Consider the following 20,494-nt stretch of genomic DNA (forward strand, 5'->3'; position numbering starts at 1 on the left):
GCTCCTCTCAGATTCCAGTACTTTCTGTCACCAAAATGACAAGGGAAAAGTGTTTTTTTCGCCAAATTTTGAGGTTTGCAAAGGATTCTGGGTAACAGAACCTGGTCAGAGCCCCACAAGTCACCCCATATTGGATTCTTCTAGGTGTCTAGTTTCTAAAAATGTGCAGGATTGCTCGGTTTCCCAAAGTGCTGGCTGAGCTAGAGGCCAAAATCCACAGCTAGGCACTATGTCAAAAAACAGATCTGTTTTCTTTCTGAAAATGTGATGTGTCCATGTTGTGTTTTGGGGCATTTCCTGTTGTGGGCGGTAGGCCTACCCACACAAGTGAGGTACCATTTTTATCAAGAGACAAGGGGGAACGCTGGGTGGAAGGAAATTTGTGGCTCCTCTAGGATTCCAGAACTTTCTGTCACCGAAATGAGAGGAAAAAGTGTTTTCTTGGCCACATTTTGAGGTTTGCAAAGGGTTCTGGGTAACAAAACCTGATCAGAGCCCCACAAGTCACCCCATATTAGATTCCCCTAGGTGTCTAGTTTTTAAAAATGTGCAGGATTGCTAGGTTTCCCAAAGTGCCGGCTGAGATAGAGGCCAAAATCCACAGCTAGGCACTTTGTAAAAAAAACAGCTCTGTTTTCTTTCTGAAAATGTGATGTGTCCACGTTGTGTTTTGGGGCATTTCCTGTCGCGGGCGCTAGGCCTACCCACACAAGTGAGGTACCATTTTTATCGGGAGTCCTGGGGGAACGCTGAGTAGAAGGAAATTTGTGGCTCCTCTCATATTCCATCACTTTCTGTCACCGAAATGACAAGGAAAAAGTGTTTTTTTGGCAAGAATTTGAGGTTTGCAAAGGATTCTGGGTAACAGAACCTGGCCAGAGCCCCACAAGTCACCCCATCTTGGATTCCCCTAGGTGTCTAGTTTAAAAAAGTGTGCAGGTTTGCTAGGTTTCCCAAGATGACGACTGAGCTAGGCGCCAAAATCTACAGCTAGGCACTTTGTAAAAAACAGCTCTGTTTTCTTTTTGAAAATGTGATGTGTCCACGTTGAGTTTTGGGGCATTTCCTGTTCCGGGTGCTAGGCCTACCCACACAATTGAGGTACCATTTTTATTGGGAGACTTGGGTGAACGTTGGGTGGAAGGAAATTTGTGGCTCCTCTCAGATTCCAGTACTTTCTGTCACCAAAATGACAAGGGAAAAGTGTTTTTTTCGCCAAATTTTGAGGTTTGCAAAGGGTTCTGGGTAACAGAACCTGGTCAGAGACCCAGAAGTCACTCCATGTTGTATTCCCCTAGGTGTCTAGTTTGCAAAAATGGACAGGTTTGCTAGTTTTCCCAAGGTGCCGACTGAGCTAGAGGCCAAAATCCACAGCAAGGCACTTTGTAAAAAACAGCTCTGTTTTCTTTCTGAAAATGTGATGAGTCCACGTTGTGTTTTGGGGCATTTCCTGTAGTGGGCGCTAGGCCTACCCACACAAATGAGGTACCATTTTTATTGGGAGACTTGGGTGAAAGCTGGGTAGAAGGAAATTTGTGGCTCCTCTCATTCTCCAGTACGTTCTGTCACCGAAATGACAAGGGAAAAGTGTTTATTTGGCCAAATTTTGAGGTTGGCAAAGGGTTCTGGGTAACATAGCCTGGTCAGAGCACCACAAGTCACCCCATATTGGATTCTTCTAGGTGTCTAGTTTTTAAAAATGTGCAGGATTGCTCGGTTTCCCAAAGTGCTGGCTGAGCTAGAGGCCAAAATCCACAGCTAGGCACTATGTCAAAAAACAGATCTGTTTTCCTTCTGAAAATGTGATGTGTCCATGTTGTGTTTTGGGGCATTTCCTGTTGTCGGCGGTAGGCCTACCCACACAAGTGAGGTATCATTTTTATCGGGAGTCTTGGGGAACGCTGAGTAGATGGAAATTTGTGGCTCCTCTCAGATTCCAGTACTTTCTGTCACCGAAATGAGAAAGAAAAAGTGTTTTTGGGCAAGAATTTGAGGTTTGCAAAGGATTCTGGGTAACAGAACCTGGCCAGAGCCCCACAAGTCACCCCATGTTGGATTCCCCTAGGTGTCTAGTTTTCAAAAATGTGCAGGTTTGCTAGGTTTCCCAAGGTGATGACTGAGCTAGAAGCCAAAATCCACAGCTAGGCACTTTGTAAAAAACAGCTCTGTTTTCTTTTTGAAAATGTGATGTGTCCACGTTGAGTTTTGGGGCATTTCCTGTTCCGGGTGCTAGGCCTACCCACACAATTGAGGAACCATTTTTATTGGGAGACTTGGGTGAACGTTGGGTGGAAGGAAATTTGTGGCTCCTCTCAGATTCCAGTACTTTCTGTCACCGAAATGACAATGGAAAAGTGTTTTATTTGCCAAATTTTGAGGTTTGCAAAGGGTTCTGGGTAACAGAACCTGGTCAGAGACCCACAAGTCACCCCATGTTGTATTCCCCTAGGTGTCTAGTTTGCAAAAATGGACAGGTTTGCTAGTTTTCCCAAGGTGCCGACTGAGCTAGAGGCCAAAATCCACAGCAAGGCACTTTGTAAAAAACAGCTCTGTTTTCTTTCTGAAAATGTGATGGGTCCACGTTGTGTTTTGGGGCATTTCCAGTAGTGGGCGCTAGGCCTACCCACACAAATGAGGTACCATTTTTATTGGGAGACATGGGTGAAAGCTGTGTAGAAGGAAATTTGTGGCTCCTCTCATTCTCCAATACGTTCTGTCACCGAAATGACAAGGGAAAAGTGTTTATTTGGCCAAATTTTGAGGTTGGCAAAGGGTTCTGGGTAACAGAACCTGGTCAGAGCCCCACAAGTCACCCCATATTGGATTCTTCTAGGTGTCTAGTTTTTAAAAATGTGCAGGTTTGCTAGGTTTCCCAAGGTGATGACTGAGCTAGAAGCCAAAATCCACAGCTAGGCACTTTGTAAAAAACAGCTCTGTTTTCTTTTTGAAAATGTGATGTGTCCACGTTGAGTTTTAGGGCATTTCCTGTTGTGGGCGGTAGGCCTACCCACACAAGTGAGGTATCATTTTTATCGGGAGTCTTGGGGAACGCTGAGTAGAAGGAAATTTGTGGCTCCTCTCAGATTCCAGCACTTTCTGTCACCGAAATGAGAAGGAAAAAGTGTTTTTTGGCAAGAATTTGAGGTTTGCAAAGGATTCTGGGTAACAGAACCTGGCCAGAGCCCCACAAGTCACCCCATCTTGGATTCCCCTAGGTGTCTAGTTTTCAAAAATGTGCAGGTTTGCTAGGTTTCCCAAGGTGATGACTGAGCTAGAAGCCAAAATCCACAGCTAGGCACTTTGTAAAAAACAGCTCTGTTTTCTTTTTGAAAATGTGATGTGTCCACGTTGAGTTTTAGGGCATTTCCTGTTCCGGGTGCTAGGCCTACCCACACAATTGAGGAACCATTTTTATTGGGGGACTTGGGTGAACGTTGGGTGGAAGGAAATTTGTGGCTCCTCTCAGATTCCAGTACTTTCTGTCACCGAAATGACAAGGGAAAAGTGTTTTTTTGCTCAAATGTTGAGGTTTGCAAAGGGTTCTGGGTAACAGAACCTGGTCAGAGCCCCATAAGTCACCCCATATTGGATTCTCCTAGGTGTCTAGTTTTTAAAAATGTGCAGGATTGCTAGGTTTCCCAAAGTGCCGGCTGAGCTAGAGGCCAGAATCCACAGCTAGGCACTTTGTAAAAAAACAGCTCTGTTTACTTTCTGAAAAAGTGATGTGTCCACGTTGTGTTTTGGGGCATTTCCTGTCGCGGACGCTAGGCCTACCCACACAAATGAGGAACCATTTTTATTGGGAGACATGGGTGAAAGCTGTGTAGAAGGAAATTTGTGGCTACTCTCATTCTCCAATACGTTCTGTCACCGAAATGACAAGGGAAAAGTGTTTATTTGGCCAAATTTTGAGGTTGGCAAAGGGTTCTGGGTAACAGAACCTGGTCAGAGCCCACAAGTCACCCCATATTGGATTCTTCTAGGTGTCTAGTTTTTAAAAATGTGCAGGATTGCTCGGTTTCCCAAAGTGCTGGCTGAGCTAGAGTCCAAAATCCACAGCTAGGCACTATGTCAAAAAACAGAACTGTTTTCTTTCTGAAAATGTAATGTGTCCATGTTGTGTTTTGGGGCATTTCCTGTTGTCGGCGGTAGGCCTACCCACACAAGTGAGGTACCATTTTTATCGGGAGTCTTGGGGAACGCTGAGTAGAAGGAAATTTGTGGCTCCTCTCAGATTCCAGTACTTTCTGTCACCGAAATGAGAAAGAAAAAGTGTTTTTGGGCAAGAATTTGAGGTTTGCAAAGGATTCTGGGTAACAGAACCTGGCCAGAGCCCCACAAGTCACCCCATGTTGGATTCCCCTAGGTGTCTAGTTTTAAAAAATGTGCAGGTTTGCTAGGTTTCCCAAGGTGATGACTGAGCTAGAAGCCAAAATCCACAGCTAGGCACTTTGTAAAAAACAGCTCTGTTTTCATTTTGAAAATGTGATGTGTCCACGTTGAGTTTTGGGGCATTTCCTGTTCCGGGTGCTAGGCCTACCCACACAATTGAGGAACCATTTTTATTGGGAGACTTGGGTGAACGTTGGGTGGAAGGAAATTTGTGGCTCCTCTCAGATTCCAGTACTTTCTGTCACCGAAATGACAATGGAAAAGTGTTTTATTCGCCAAATTTTGAGGTTTGCAAAGGGTTCTGGGTAACAGAACCTGGTCAGAGACCCACAAGTCACCCCATGTTGTATTCCCCTAGGTGTCTAGTTTGCAAAAATGGACAGGTTTGCTAGTTTTCCCAAGGTGCCGACTGAGCTAGAGGCCAAAATCCACAGCAAGGCACTTTGTAAAAAACAGCTCTGTTTTCTTTCTGAAAATGTGATGGGTCCACGTTGTGTTTTGGGGCATTTCCTGTAGTGGGCGCTAGGCCTACCCACACAAATTAGGTACCATTTTTATTGGGAGACATGGGTGAAAGCTGTGTAGAAGGAAATTTGTGGCTACTCTCATTCTCCAATACGTTCTGTCACCGAAATGACAAGGGAAAAGTGTTTATTTGGCCAAATTTTGAGGTTGGCAAAGGGTTCTGGGTAACAGAACCTGGTCAGAGCCCCACAAGTCACCCCATATTGGATTCTTCTAGGTGTTTAGTTTTTAAAAATGTGCAGGATTGCTCGGTTTCCCAAAGTGCTGGCTGAGCTAGAGTCCAAAATCCACAGCTAGGCACTATGTCAAAAAACAGAACTGTTTTCTTTCTGAAAATGTAATGTGTCCATGTTGTGTTTTGGGGCATTTCCTGTTGTGGGCGGTAGGCCTACCCACACAAGTGAGGTATCATTTTTATCGGGAGTCTTGCGGAACGCTGAGTAGAAGGAAATTTGTGGCTCCTCTCAGATTCCAGTACTTTCTGTCACCGAAATGAGAAGGAAAAAGTGTTTTTTGGCAAGAATTTGAGGTTTGCAAAGGATTCTGGGTAACAGAACCTGGCCAGAGCCCCACAAGTCACCCCATCTTGGATTCCCCTAGGTGTCTAGTTTTAAAAAATGTGCAGGTTTGCTAGGTTTCCCAAGGTGATGACTGAGCTAGAAGCCAAAATCCACAGCTAGGCACTTTGTAAAAAACAGCTCTGTTTTCTTTTTGAAAATGTGATGTGTCCACGTTGAGTTTTAGGGCATTTCCTGTTCCGGGTGCTAGGCCTACCCACACAATTGAGGAACCATTGTTATTGGGGGACTTGGGTGAACGTTGGGTGGAAGGAAATTTGTGGCTCCTCTCAGATTCCAGTACTTTCTGTCACCGAAATGACAAGGGAAAAGTGTTTTTTTGCTCAAATTTTGAGGTTTGCAAAGGGTTCTGGGTAACAGAACCTGGTCAGAGCCCCATAAGTCACCCCATATTGGATTCTCCTAGGTGTCTAGTTTTTAAAAATGTGCAGGATTGCTAGGTTTCCCAAAGTGCCGGCTGAGCTAGAGGCCAGAATCCACAGCTAGGCACTTTGTAAAAAAACAGCTCTGTTTACTTTCTGAAAAAGTGATGTGTCCACGTTGTGTTTTGGGGCATTTCCTGTCGCGGACGCTAGGCCTACCCACACAAGTGAGGTACCATTTTTATCAGGAGACTTGGGGGAACGCTGAGTGGAAGGAAATTTGTGGCTCCTCTCATATTCCAGTACTTTCTGTCACTGAAACGACAAGGAAAACGTGTTTTTTTGGCAAAATTTTGAGGTTTGCAAAGGATTCTGGGTAACAGAAACTGGTCAGCGCCCCCCAAGTCACCCCATATTGGATTCCCCTAGGTGTCTAGTTTTGAAAAATGGACAGGTTTGCTAGGTTTCCCAAGGTGCCGACTGAGCTAGAAGCCAAAATCCACAGCGAGGCACTTTGTAAAAAACAGCTCTGTTTTCTTTCTGAAAATGGTATGGGTCTACGTTGTGTTTTGGGGCATTTCCTGTTGCGGGCGCTCGGCCTACCCACACAAGTGAGGTACCATTTTTATCGGGAGACTTGGGTGAAAGCTGGGTAGAAGGAAATTTGTGTCTCCTCACAGACTGCAGTACTTTCTGTCACCAAAACGACAAGGGAAAAGTGTTTTTTGGCCAAAGTTTGAGGTTTGCGACCAGGTTCTGGGTAACAGAACCTGGTCAGAGTCCCACAAGTCACCCCATATTGGATTCTCCTAGGTGTCTAGTTTTTAAAAATGTGCAGGATTTCTAGGTTTCCCAAAGTGCCGGCTGAGCTAGAGGCCAAAATCCACAGCTAGGCACTTTGTAAAACAACAGATCTGTTTTCTTTCTGAAAATGTGACGTGTCCACGTTGTGTTTTGGGGCATTTTCTATCGTGGCCGCTAGGCCTACCCACACAAGTGAGGTACCATTTTTATCGGGACTTTTGGGGGAACGCTGAGTAGAAGGAAATTTGTAGCTCCTCTCAGATTCCAGTACTTTCTGTCACCGAAATGACAAAAAAAAAAAGTGTTTTTTTGGTACAATTGTGAGGTTTGCAAAGGATTCTGGGTAACAGAACCTGGCCAGCGCCCCACAAGTCACCCCATCTTGGATTCCCCTAGGTGTCTAGTTTTAAAAAATGTGCAGGTTTGCTAGGTTTCTCAAGGTGCCGGCTGAGCTAGATGCCAAAATCCACAGCACGGCACTTTGTAAACAAACAGCTCTGTTTTCTTCCTGAAAATGTGGTGTGTCCATGTTGGGTTTTTGGGCATTTCCTCTGGCATGCGCTGGGCCTACCCACACAAGTGAGGTACCATTTTTATCGGGACTTTTGGGGGAACGCTGAGTAGAAGGAAATTTGTGGCTCCTCTCAGATTCCAGTACTTTCTGTCACCGAAATGACCATAAAAAAGTGTTTTTTTTGGCAAAATTTTGAGGTTTGCAAAGGATTCTGGGTAACAGAACCTGGCCAGCGCCCCACAAGTCACCCCATCTTGGATTCCCCTAGGTGTCTAGTTTTAAAAAATGTGCAGGTTTGCTAGGGTTCTCAAGGTGCCGGCTGAGCTAGATGCCAAAATACACAGCACAGCACTTTGTAAAAAAACAGCTCTGTTTTCTTTCTGAAAATGTGGTGTGTCCATGTTGTGTTTTGGGGCATTTCCTGTGGCAGGCGCTGGGCCTACCCACACAAGTGAGGTACCATTCTTATCAGGAGACTTGGGGGAACGCTGATTGGAAGGGAATTCGTGGCTCCTCTCATATTCCAGTACTATCTGTCACTGAAACAGCAAGGAAAATGTGTTTTTTTGGCAAGATTTTGAGGTTTGCAAAGGGTTCTGGGTAACAGAACCTGGCCAGCGCCCCACAAGTCACCCCATCTTGGATTCCCCTAGGTGTCTAGTTTTAAAAAATGTGCAGGTTTGCTAGGTTTCTCAAGGTGCCGGCTGAGCTAGATGCCAAAATCCACAGCACGGCACTTTGTAAACAAACAGCTCTGTTTTCTTCCTGAAAATGTGGTGTGTCCATGTTGGGTTTTTGGGCATTTCCTCTGGCATGCGCTGGGCCTACCCACACAAGTGAGGTACCATTTTTATCGGGACTTTTGGGGGAACGCTGAGTAGAAGGAAATTTGTGGCTCCTCTCAGATTCCAGTACTTTCTGTCACCGAAATGACCATAAAAAAGTGTTTTTTTTGGCAAAATTTTGAGGTTTGCAAAGGATTCTGGGTAACAGAACCTGGCCAGCGCCCCACAAGTCACCCCATCTTGGATTCCCCTAGGTGTCTAGTTTTAAAAAATGTGCAGGTTTGCTAGGGTTCTCAAGGTGCCGGCTGAGCTAGATGCCAAAATACACAGCACAGCACTTTGTAAAAAAACAGCTCTGTTTTCTTTCTGAAAATGTGGTGCGTCCATGTTGTGTTTTGGGGCATTTCCTGTGGCAGGCGCTGGGCCTACCCACACAAGTGAGGTACCATTCTTATCAGGAGACTTGGGGGAACGCTGATTGGAAGGGAATTCGTGGCTCCTCTCATATTCCAGTACTATCTGTCACTGAAACAGCAAGGAAAATGTGTTTTTTTGGCAAAATTTTGAGGTTTGCAAAGGGTTCTGGGTAACAGACCCTGGTCCGAGCCCCATAAGTCACCCCATATTGGATTCTCCTAGGTGTCTAGTTTTTAAAAATGTGTAGGATTGCTAGGTTTCCCAAAGTGCCGGATGAGCTAGAGGCCAAAATCCACAGCTAGGCACTTTATAAAAGAACAGCTCTGTTTTGTTTCTGAAAATGTGATGTGTCCACGTTGTGTTTTGGGGCATTTCCTGTTGCGGGCGCTAGGTCTACCCACACAAGTGAGGTACCATTCTTATCAGGAGACTTGGGGGAATGCTGATTGGTAGGGAATTCGTGGCTCCTCTCATATTCCAGAACTTTCTGTCACCGATACGACAAGGAAAACGTGTTTTTTTGGCAAAAGTTTGAGGTTTGCAAAGGATTCTGGGTAACAGAAACTGGTCAGCGCCCCCCTAGTCACCCCATATTGGATTCCCCTAAGTGTCTAGTTTTGAAAAATGGACAGGTTTGGTAGGTTTCCCGAGGTGCCGACTGAGCTAGAAGCCAAAATCCACAGCGAGGCACTTTGTAAAAAACAGCTCTGTTTTCTTTCTGAAAATGTTATGGGTCACGTTGTGTTTTGGGGCATTTCCTGTTGCGGGCGCTAGGCCTACCCACACAAGTGAGGTACCATTTTTATCGGGAGACTTGGGTGAAAGCTGGGTAGAAGGAAATTCGTGTCTTCTCACAGACTGCAGTACTTTCTGTCACCGAAACGACAAGGGAAAAGTGTCTTTTTGGCCAAATTTCGAGGTTTGCAAACGATTCTGGGTAACAGAACCTGGTCAGAGCCCCACAAGTCACCCTATCTTGGTTTCCCCTATGTATCTCGTTTTCAAAAAGTGCAGGTTTTCTAGGTTTCCCCAACTGCCGGCTGAGCTAGAGGCCAAAATCCACAGCTAGGCACTTTGTAAAAAACAGCTCTGTTTTCTTTCTGAAAATGTGATGTGTCCACGTTGTGTTTTTGGGCATTTCCTGTCGCGGACGCTAGGCATACCCACACAAGTGAGGTACCATTTTTATTGGGAGACTTGGGCGGAAGGAAATGTGTGGCTCCTCTCAGATTCCAGAACTTTCTGTCACCGAAATGACAGAAAAAAGTGTTTTTCTGGCCGACTTTTGAGAATTGAAACGGATTCTGGGTAACAGAACCTGGTCAGAGCCCCACAAGTCACCCCATGTTGGATTCCCCTAGGTGTCCAGTTTTCAAAAATGCACAGGTTTGGTAGATTTCCCCAGGTGCTTTCTGAGCTAGAGGCCAAAATCCACAGCTATGCATTTTGTATAAAACAGCTCTGTTTTCTTACTGAAAATGTGATGTGTCCATGCTGTGTTTTGGGGCATTGCCTGTCACGGGCGCTAGGCCTACCCACAAAAGTGAGGTACCAATATTATTGGGAGACTTGGGGAAACGTTGGGTGGAAGGAAATTTGTGGCTCCTCTCAGATTCCAGAACTTCCTGTCACCAAAATCAGAGGAAAAGGTGTTTTTTTTGGCCACATTTTGAGGTTTGCAAAGGATTCTGGGTAACAGAACCTGGTCAGAGCCCACAAGTCAGCCCAATTTGGATTCCCCTAGGTGTCTAGTTTTAAAAAATGTGCACGTTTGCTAGGTTTCTCAAGGTGCCGGCTGAGCTAGAGGCCAAAATCCACATCACGGCACGTTGTAAAAAAACAGCTCTGTTTTTTTCTGAAAATGTGGTGTGTCCATGTTGTGTTTTGGGGCATTTCCTGTCACGGGCGCTGGGCCTACCCACACAGGTGAGGTACAATTTTTATCGGGAGACTTGGGGGAACCCTGGGTGGAAGGAAATTTGTGGCTCCTCTCAGATTCCAGTACTTTCTGTCACCAAAATGACAAGGAAAAAGTGTTTTTTTGGACAAATTATGAGGTTTGCAAAGGATTCTGGGTAACAGAACCTGGTCAGAGCCCCACAAGGCACCCCATCTTGGTTTCCCCTAGGTGTCTCGTTTTCAAAAATGTGCAGGTTTTCTAGGTTTCCCCAAGTGCCGGCTGAGCTAAAGGCCAAAATCCACAGCTAGGCACTTTGTAAAAAACAGCTCTGTTTTCTTTCTGAAAATGTGATGTGTCCACGTTGTGTTTTGGGGCATTTCCTGTCACGGGTGCTAGGCCTACCCACAGAATTGAGGAACCATTTTTATTGGGAGACTTGGGTGAACGTTGGGTGGAAGGAAATTTGTGGCTCCTCTCAGATTCCAGTACTTTCTGTCACCGAAATGACAATGGAAAAGTGTTTTATTCGCCAAATTTTGAGGTTTGCAAAGGATTCTGGGTAACAGAACCTGGTCAGAGACCCACAAGTCACCCCATGTTGTATTCCCCTAGGTGTCTAGTTTGCAAAAATTGACAGGTTTGCTAGTTTTCCCAAGGTGCCGACTGAGCTAGAGGCCAAAATCCACAGCAAGGCACTTTGTAAAAAACAGCTCTGTTTTCTTTCTGAAAATGTGATGGGTCCACGTTGTGTTTTGGGGCATTTCCTGTAGTGGGCGCTAGGCCTACCCACACAAATGAGGTACCATTTTTATTGGGAGACATGGGTGAAAGCTGTGTAGAAGGAAATTTGTGGCTACTCTCATTCTCCAATACGTTCTGTCACCGAAATGACAAGGGAAAAGTGTTTATTTGGCCAAATTTTGAGGTTGGCAAAGGGTTCTGGGTAACAGAACCTGGTCAGAGCCCCACAAGTCACCCCATATTGGATTCTTCTAGGTGTCTAGTTTTTAAAAATGTGCAGGATTGCTCGGTTTCCCAAAGTGCTGGCTGAGCTAGAGTCCAAAATCCACAGCTAGGCACTATGTCAAAAAACAGAACTGTTTTCTTTCTGAAAATGTAATGTGTCCATGTTGTGTTTTGGGGCATTTCCTGTTGTGGGCGGTAGGCCTACCCACACAAGTGAGGTATCATTTTTATCGGGAGTCTTGGGGAACGCTGAGTAGAAGGAAATTTGTGGCTCCTCTCAGATTCCAGTACTTTCTGTCACCGAAATGAGAAAGAAAAAGTGTTTTTGGGCAAGAATTTGAGGTTTGCAAAGGATTCTGGGTAACAGAACCTGGCCAGAGCCCCACAAGTCACCCCATCTCGGATTCCCCTAGGTGTCTAGTTTTCAAAAATGTGCAGGTTTGCTAGGTTTCCCAAGGTGATGACTGAGCTAGAAGCCAAAATCCACAGCTAGGCACTTTGTAAAAAACAGCTCTGTTTTCATTTTGAAAATGTGATGTGTCCACGTTGAGTTTTGGGGCATTTCCTGTTCCGGGTGCTAGGCCTACCCACACAATTGAGGAACCATTTTTATTGGGGGACTTGGGTGAACGTTGGGTGGAAGGAAAGTTGTGGCTCCTCTCAGATTCCAGTACTTTCTGTCACCGAAATGACAAGGGAAAAGTGTTTTTTTGCTCAAATCTTGAGGTTTGGAAAGGGTTCTGGGTAACAGAACCTGGTCAGAGCCCCACAAGTCACCCCATATTGGATTCTTCTAGGTGTCTAGTTTTAAAAAATGTGCAGGATTGCTCGGTTTCCCAAAGTGCTGGCTGAGCTAGAGTCCAAAATCCACAGCTAGGCACTATGTCAAAAAACAGAACTGTTTTCTTTCTGAAAATGTAATGTGTCCATGTTGTGTTTTGGGGCATTTCCTGTTGTGGGCGGTAGGCCTACCCACACAAGTGAGGTATCATTTTTATCGGGAGTCTTGGGGAACGCTGAGTAGAAGGAAATTTGTGGCTCCTCTCAGATTCCAGTACTTTCTGTCACCGAAATGAGAAGGAAAAAGTGTTTTTTGGCAAGAATTTGAGGTTTGCAAAGGATTCTGGGTAACAGAACCTGGCCAGAGCCCCACAAGTCACCCCATCTTGGATTCCCCTAGGTGTCTAGTTTTAAAAAATGTGCAGGTTTGCCAGGTTTCCCAAGGTGATGACTGAGCTAGAAGCCAAAATCCACAGCTAGGCACTTTGTAAAAAACAGCTCTGTTTTCTTTTTGAAAATGTGATGTGTCCACGTTGAGTTTTGGGGCATTTCCTGTTCCGGGTGCTAGGCCTACCCACACAATTGAGGAACCATTTTTATTGGGGGACTTGGGTGAATGTTGGGTGGAAGGAAATTTGTGGCTCCTCTCAGATTCCAGTACTTTCTGTCACCGAAATGACAAGGGAAAAGTGTTTTTTTGCTCAAATCTTGAGGTTTGCAAAGGGTTCTGGGTAACAGAACCTGGTCAGAGCCCCATAAGTCACCCCATATTGGATTCTCCTAGGTGTCTAGTTTTTAAAAATGTGCAGGATTGCTAGGTTTCTCCAAAGTGCCGGCTGAGCTAGAGGCCAGAATCCACAGCTAGGCACTTTGTAAAAAAACAGCTCTGTTTTCTTTCTGAAAAAGTGATGTGTCCACGTTGTGTTTTGGGGCATTTCCTGTCGCGGACGCTAGGCCTACCCACACAAGTGAGGTACCATTTTTATCAGTGGACTTGGGGGAACGCTGAGTGGAAGGAAATTTGTGGCTCCTCTCATATTCCAGTACTTTCTGTCTCTGAAATGACAAGGAAAACGTGTTTTTTTGGCAAAATTTTGAGGTTTGCAAAGGATTCTGGGTAACAGAAACTGGTCAGCGCCCCCCAAGTCACCCCATATTGGATTCCCCTAGGTGTCTAGTTTTGAAAAATGGACAGGTTTGCTAGGTTTCCCAAGGTGCCGACTGAGCTAGAAGCCAAAATCCACAGCGAGGCACTTTGTAAAAAACAGCTCTGTTTTCTTTCTGAAAATGGTATGGGTCCATGTTGTGTTTTGGGGCATTTCCTGTTGCGGGCGCTCGGCCTACCCACACAAGTGAGGTACCATTTTTATCGGGAGACTTGGGTGAAAGCTGGGTAGAAGGAAATTTGTGTCTCCTCACAGACTGCAGTACTTTCTGTCACCAAAACGACAAGGGAAAAGTGTTTTTTGGCCAAAGTTTGAGGTTTGCAAAGGGTTCTGGGTAACAGAACCTGGTCCGAGCCCCATAAGTCACCCCATATTGGATTCTCCTAGGTGTCTAGTTTTTAAAAATGTGCAGGATTTCTAGGTTTCCCAAAGTGCCGGCTGAGCTAGAGGCCAAAATCCACAGCTAGGCACTTTGTAAAAAAACAGATCTGTTTTCTTTCTGAAAATGTGACGTGTCCACGTTGTGTTTTGGGGCATTTCCTATCATGCCCGCTAGGCCTACCCACACAAGTGAGGTACCATTTTTATCGGGACTTTTGGGGGAACGCTGAGTAGAAGGAAATTTGTGGCTCCTCTCAGATTCCAGTACTTTCTGTCACCGAAATGACAAAAAAAAAAAGTGTTTTTTTGGTACAATTGTGAGGTTTGCAAAGTATTCTGGGTAACAGAACCTGGCCAGCGCCCCACAAGTCACCCCATCTTGGATTCCCCTAGGTGTCTAGTTTTCAAAAATGTGCAGGTTTGCTAGGTTTCTCAAGGTGCAGGCTGAGCTAGATGCCAAAATCCACAGCACGGCACTTTGGAAACAAACAGCTCTGTTTTCTTCCTGAAAATGTGGTGTGTCCATGTTGGGTTTTTGGGCATTTCCTCTGGCATGCGCTGGGCCTACCCACAGAAGTGAGGTACCATTTTTATCGGGACTTTTGGGGGAACGCTGAGTAGAAGGAAATTTGTGGCTCCTCTCAGATTCCAGTACTTTCTGTCACCGAAATGACCACAAAAAAGTGTTTTTTTTGGCTAAATTTTGAGGTTTGCAAAGGATTCTGGGTAACAGAACCTGGCCAGCGCCCCACAAGTCACCCCATCTTGGATTCCCCTAGGTGTCTAGTTTTAAAAAATGTGCAGGTTTGCTAGGGTTCTCAAGGTGCCGGCTGAGCTAGATGCCAAAATACACAGCACGGCACTTTGTAAAAAAACAGCTCTGTTTTCTTTCTGAAAATGTGGTGTGTCCATGTTGTGTTTTGGGGCATTTCCTGTGGCAGGCGCTGGGCCTACCCACACAAGTGAGGTACCATTCTTATCAGGAAACTTGGGGGAACGCTGATTGGAAGGGAATTCGTGGCTCCTCTCATATTCCAGTACTATCTGTCACTGAAACAACAAGGAAAATGTGTTTTTTTGGCAAAACTTTGAGGTTTGCAAAGGGTTCTGGGTAACAGAACCTGGTCCGAGCCCCATAAGTCACCCCATATTGGATTCTCCTAGGTGTCTAGTTTTTAAAAATGTGTAGGATTGCTAGGTTTCCCAAAGTGCCGGATGAGCTAGAGGCCAAAATCCACAGCTAGGCACTTTATAAAAGAACAGCTCTGTTTTGTTTCTGAAAATGTGATGTGTCCACGTTGTGTTTTGGGGCATCTCCTGTTGCGGGCGCTAGGCCTACCCACACAAGTGAGGTACCATTCTTATCAGGAGACTTGGGGGAATGCTGATTGGTAGGGAATTCGTGGCTCCTCTCATATTCCAGTACTTTCTGTCAGCGAAACGACAAGGAAAACGTGTTTTTTTGGCAAAAGTTTGAGGTTTGCAAAGGATTCTGGGTAACAGAAACTGGTCAGCGCCCCCCAAGTCACCCCATATTGGATTCCCCTAAGTGTCTAGTTTTGAAAAATGGACAGGTTTGGTAGGTTTCCCAAGGTGCCGACTGAGCTAGAAGCCAAAATCCACAGCGAGGCACTTTGTAAAAAACAGCTCTGTTTTCTTTCTGAAAATGGTATGGGTCCATGTTGTGTTTTGGGGCATTTCCTGTTGCGGGCGCTCGGCCTACCCACACAAGTGAGGTACCATTTTTATCGGGAGACTTGGGTGAAAGCTGGGTAGAAGGAAATTTGTGTCTCCTCACAGACTGCAGTACTTTCTGTCACCAAAACGACAAGGGAAAAGTGTTTTTTGGCCAAAGTTTGAGGTTTGCAAAGGGTTCTGGGTAACAGAACCTGGTCCGAGCCCCATAAGTCACCCCATATTGGATTCTCCTAGGTGTCTAGTTTTTAAAAATGTGCAGGATTTCTAGGTTTCCCAAAGTGCCGGCTGAGCTAGAGGCCAAAATCCACAGCTAGGCACTTTGTAAAAAAACAGATCTGTTTTCTTTCTGAAAATGTGACGTGTCCACGTTGTGTTTTGGGGCATTTCCTATCATGCCCGCTAGGCCTACCCACACAAGTGAGGTACCATTTTTATCGGGACTTTTGGGGGAACGCTGAGTAGAAGGAAATTTGTGGCTCCTCTCAGATTCCAGTACTTTCTGTCACCGAAATGACCACAAAAAAGTGTTTTTTTTGGCTAAATTCTGAGGTTTGCAAAGTATTCTGGGTAACAGAACCTGGCCAGCGCCCCACAAGTCACCCCATCTTGGATTCCCCTAGGTGTCTAGTTTTAAAAAATGTGCAGGTTTGCTAGGGTTCTCAAGGTGCCGGCTGAGCTAGATGCCAAAATACACAGCACGGCACTTTGTAAAAAAACAGCTCTGTTTTCTTTCTGAAAATGTGGTGTGTCCATGTTGTGTTTTGGGGCATTTCCTGTGGCAGGCGCTGGGCCTACCCACACAAGTGAGGTACCATTCTTATCAGGAAACTTGGGGGAACGCTGATTGGAAGGGAATTCGTGGCTCCTCTCATATTCCAGTACTATCTGTCACTGAAACAACAAGGAAAATGTGTTTTTTTGGCAAAACTTTGAGGTTTGCAAAGGGTTCTGGGTAACAGAACCTGGTCCGAGCCCCATAAGTCACCCCATATTGGATTCTCCTAGGTGTCTAGTTTTTAAAAATGTGTAGGATTGCTAGGTTTCCCAAAGTGCCGGATGAGCTAGAGGCCAAAATCCACAGCTAGGCACTTTATAAAAGAACAGCTCTGTTTTGTTTCTGAAAATGTGATGTGTCCACGTTGTGTTTTGGGGCATCTCCTGTTGCGGGCGCTAGGCCTACCCACACAAGTGAGGTACCATTCTTATCAGGAGACTTGGGGGAATGCTGATTGGTAGGGAATTCGTGGCTCCTCTCATATTCCAGTACTTTCTGTCACCGAAACGACAAGGAAAACGTGTTTTTTTGGCAAAAGTTTGAGGTTTGCAAAGGATTCTGGGTAACAGAAACTGGTCAGCGCCCCCCTAGTCACCCCATATTGGATTCCCCTAAGTGTCTAGTTTTGAAAAATGGACAGGTTTGGTAGGTTTCCCGAGGTGCCGACTGAGCTAGAAGCCAAAATCCACAGCGAGGCACTTTGTAAAAAAACAGCTCTGTTTTCTTTCTGAAAATGTTATGGGTCACGTTGTGTTTTGGGGCATTTCCTGTTGCGGGCGCTAGGCCTACCCACACAAGTGAGGTACCATTTTTATCGGGAGACTTGGGTGAAAGCTGGGTAGAAGGAAATTCGTGTCTTCTCACAGACTGCAGTACTTTCTGTCACCGAAACGACAAGGGAAAAGTGTTTTTTTGGCCAAATTTTGAGGTTTGCAACCAGGTTCTGGGTAATAGAACCTGGTCAGAGCCACACAAGTCACCCCATATTGGATTCTCCTAGGTGTCTAGTTTTAAAAAATGTGCAGGAGTTCTAGGTTTCCCAAAGTACCGGCTGAGCTAGAGGCCAAAATCCACAGCTAGGCACTTTGTAAAAAAACAGATCTGTTTTCTTTCTGAAAATGTGACGTGTCCATGTTGTGTTTTTGGGCATTTCCTGTTGTGGGAGCTAGGCCTACCCACACAAGTGAGGTACCATTTTTATCGGGACTTTTGGGGGAACGCTGAGTAGAAGGAAATTTGCAGCTCCTCTCAGATTCCAGTACTTTCTATCACTGAAATGACAATAAAAAAGTGTTTTTTTGGAAAAATTTGAGGTTTGCAAAGGATTCTGGGTAACAGAACCTGGCCAGCGCCCCACAAGTCACCCCATCTTCAATTCCCCTAGGTGTCTAGTTTTAAAAAATGTGCAGGTTTGCTAGGTTTCTCAATGTACCGGCTGAGCTAGATGCCAAAATCCACAGCACGGCACTTTGTAAAAAAACAGGTCTGTTTTCTTTCTGAAAATGTGGTGTGTCCATTTTGTGTTTTGGGGCATTTCCATTTGCGGGCGCTGGGCCTACCCACACAGGTGAGGTACCAATATTATTGGAGACTTGGGGTAGATTTGGGTGGAAGGAAATTTGTGGCCCCTCTCAGATTCCATAACTTTCTGTCACCGAAATCAGAGGGAAAAGTGTTTTTTTGGCCACATTTTGAGGTTTGCAAAGGATTCTGGGAACAGAGCCTGGCCACAGCCCCATAAGTCACCCCATCTTGGATTACCCTAGGTGTCTAGTTTTCAAAAATGTGCAGGTTTTCTAGGTTTCTCAAGGTGCCGGCTGAGCTAGAGGTGAAAATCCACAGCACAGCACTTTGTAAAAAAACAGCTCTGTTTTCTTTCTGAAAATGTGGTGTGTCAATGTTGTGTTTTGGGGCATCTCCTGTCGCGGGCGCTAGGCCTACCCACACAAGTGAGGTACCATTTTTATCGGGGGACTTCGGAGAACACTGGGTGGAAGGAAATTTGTGGCTCCTCTCAGATTCCAGTACTTTCTGTCACCGAAATGACAAGGAAAAAGTGTTTTTGCGGCCAAATTTTAAGGTTTGCAAAGGATTCTGGGTAACAGAAAATGGTCAGAGCCCCACAAGTCACCCCATTGTGGATTCCCCTAGGTGTCTAGTATTCAGAAATGCGCAGGTTTCCTAGGTTTCCCCAGGTGCCGGGTGAGCTAGAGGCCAAAATCCACAGCTAGGCACTTTGTAAAGAAAGAGCTCTGTTTTCTTTCTAACAATGTGGTGTGTCCACGTTGTGTTTTGGGTAATTTCCTGTCATGGGCGCTAGGCCTACCCACACAAATGAGGTACCATTTTTATCGAGACACTTGGGGGAATGCTGGGGGGAAGGAACATTGTGGCTCCTCTCAGATTCCAGTACTTTCTGTCACCGAAATGACAAGGAAAAAGTGTTTTTGTGGCCAAATTTGAAGGTTTGCAAAGGATTCTGGGTAACAGAAAATGGTCAGAGCCCCACAAGTCACCCCATCGTGGATTCCTCTAGGTGTCTAGTATTCAAAAATGCGCAGGTTTGCTAGGTTTCCCCAGGTGCCGGCTGAGCTAGAGGCCAAAATCCACAACTAGGCACTTTGTAAAATCAGCTCTGTTTTCATTCTGAAAATGTGGTGTGTCCATGTTGTGTTTTGGGGCATTTCCATTTGCGGGCGCTGGGCCTACCCACACAAGTGAGGTACCAATATTATTGGAGACTTGGGGTAACGTTGGGTGGAAGGAAATCTGTGGCTCCTCTCAGATTCCATAACATTCTGTCACCAAAATCAGAGGAAAAGTGTTTTTTTGGCCACATTTTGAGGTTTGCGAAGGATTCTGGGAACAGAGCCTGGCCAAAGCCCTATAAGTCACCCCATCTTTGATTACCCTAGGTGTCTAGTTTTCAAAAATGTGCAGGTTTTCTAGGTTTCTCAAGGTGCCGGCTGAGCTAGAGGCGAAAATCCACAGCACAGCACTTTGTAAAAAAACAGCTCTGTTTTCTTCCTGAAAATGTGGCGTGTCCATGTTGTGTTTTGGGGCATTTCCTGTCGCGGGCGCTAGGCCTACCCACACAAGTGAGGTACCATTCGTATCGGGAGACTTCGGGGAACACTGGGTGGAAGGAAATTTGTGGCTCTCCTCAGATTCCAGAACTTTCTGTCACCGAAATCAGTAGAAAAAGTTTTTTTTGGGCCAAATTTTGAGGTTTGCAACGGATTCTGGGTAACAGAACCTGGTCAGACCCCACAAGTCACCCCATATTGTATTCCCCTAGGTGTCTAGTTTTAAAAAATGCACAGGTTTGCTTGGTTTCCCAAGGTGACGACTGAGCTAGAAGCCAAAATCCACAGTTAGTCACTTTGTAGAAAACAGCTCTGTTTTCTTTTGGAAAATGTGATGTGTACATGTTGTGTTTCGGGGCGTTTCCTGGCGCGGGCGCTAGGCCTACCCATACAAGTGAGGTGCCATTTTTATCGGGAAACTTGGGGGAACGCGGAGTGGAAGGAAATTGGTGGCTCCTCTCAGATTCCAGTACTTTCTGTCACCGAAATGACAAGGAAAAAGTGTTTTTTGGCAACAATTTGAGGTTTGGAAAGGATTCTGGGTAACAGAACCTGGCCAGAGCCCCACAAGTCACCCCATCTTGGATTCCCCTGGGTGTCTAGTTTTAAAAAATGTGCAGGTTTGCTAGGTTTCTCAAGGTGCCGGCTGAGCTAGAGGCCAAAATCCACAACTAGGCACTTTGTAAAAAACACCTCTGTTTTCTTTCTGAAAATGTGGTGTTTCCATGTTGTGTTTTGGGGCATTTCCATTTGCGGGTGCTGGGCCTACCCACATAAGTGAGGTACCAATATTATTGGAGACTTGGGGTAACGTTGGGTGGAAGGAAATTTATGGCTCCTCTCAGATTCCATAACTTTCTGTCACCGAAATCAGAGGAAAAAGTGTTTTTTTGGCCACATTTTGAGGTTTGCAAAGGATTCTGGGAACAGAGCCTGGCCACAGCCCCATAAGTCACCCCATCTTGGATTACCCTAGGTGTCTAGTTTTCAAAAATGTGCAGGTTTTCTAGGTTTCTCAAGGTGCCGGCTGAGCTAGAGGCGAAAATCCACAGCACAGCACTTTGTAAAAAAACAGCTCTGTTTTCTTCCTGAAAATGTGGTGTGTCCACGTTGTGTTTTGGGGCATTTCCTGTCGCGGGCGCTAGGCCTACCCACACAAGTGAGGTACCATTTTTATCGGGAGACTTCGGGGAACACTGGGTGGAAGGAAATTTGTGGCTCTTCTCAGATTCCAGTACTTTTTGTCACCGAAATGACAAGGAAAAAGTGTTTTTTTGGCAAAATGTTGAGATTTGCAAAGGATTCTGGGTAACAGAACCTGGTCAGAGCCTCACAAGTCACTCCATCTTGGATTCCCCTAGGTGT

Source organism: Pleurodeles waltl, chromosome 3_1 (assembly GCF_031143425.1).
Source record: "Pleurodeles waltl isolate 20211129_DDA chromosome 3_1, aPleWal1.hap1.20221129, whole genome shotgun sequence".
NCBI classification, from domain to species: Eukaryota; Metazoa; Chordata; class Amphibia; order Caudata; family Salamandridae; genus Pleurodeles; species Pleurodeles waltl.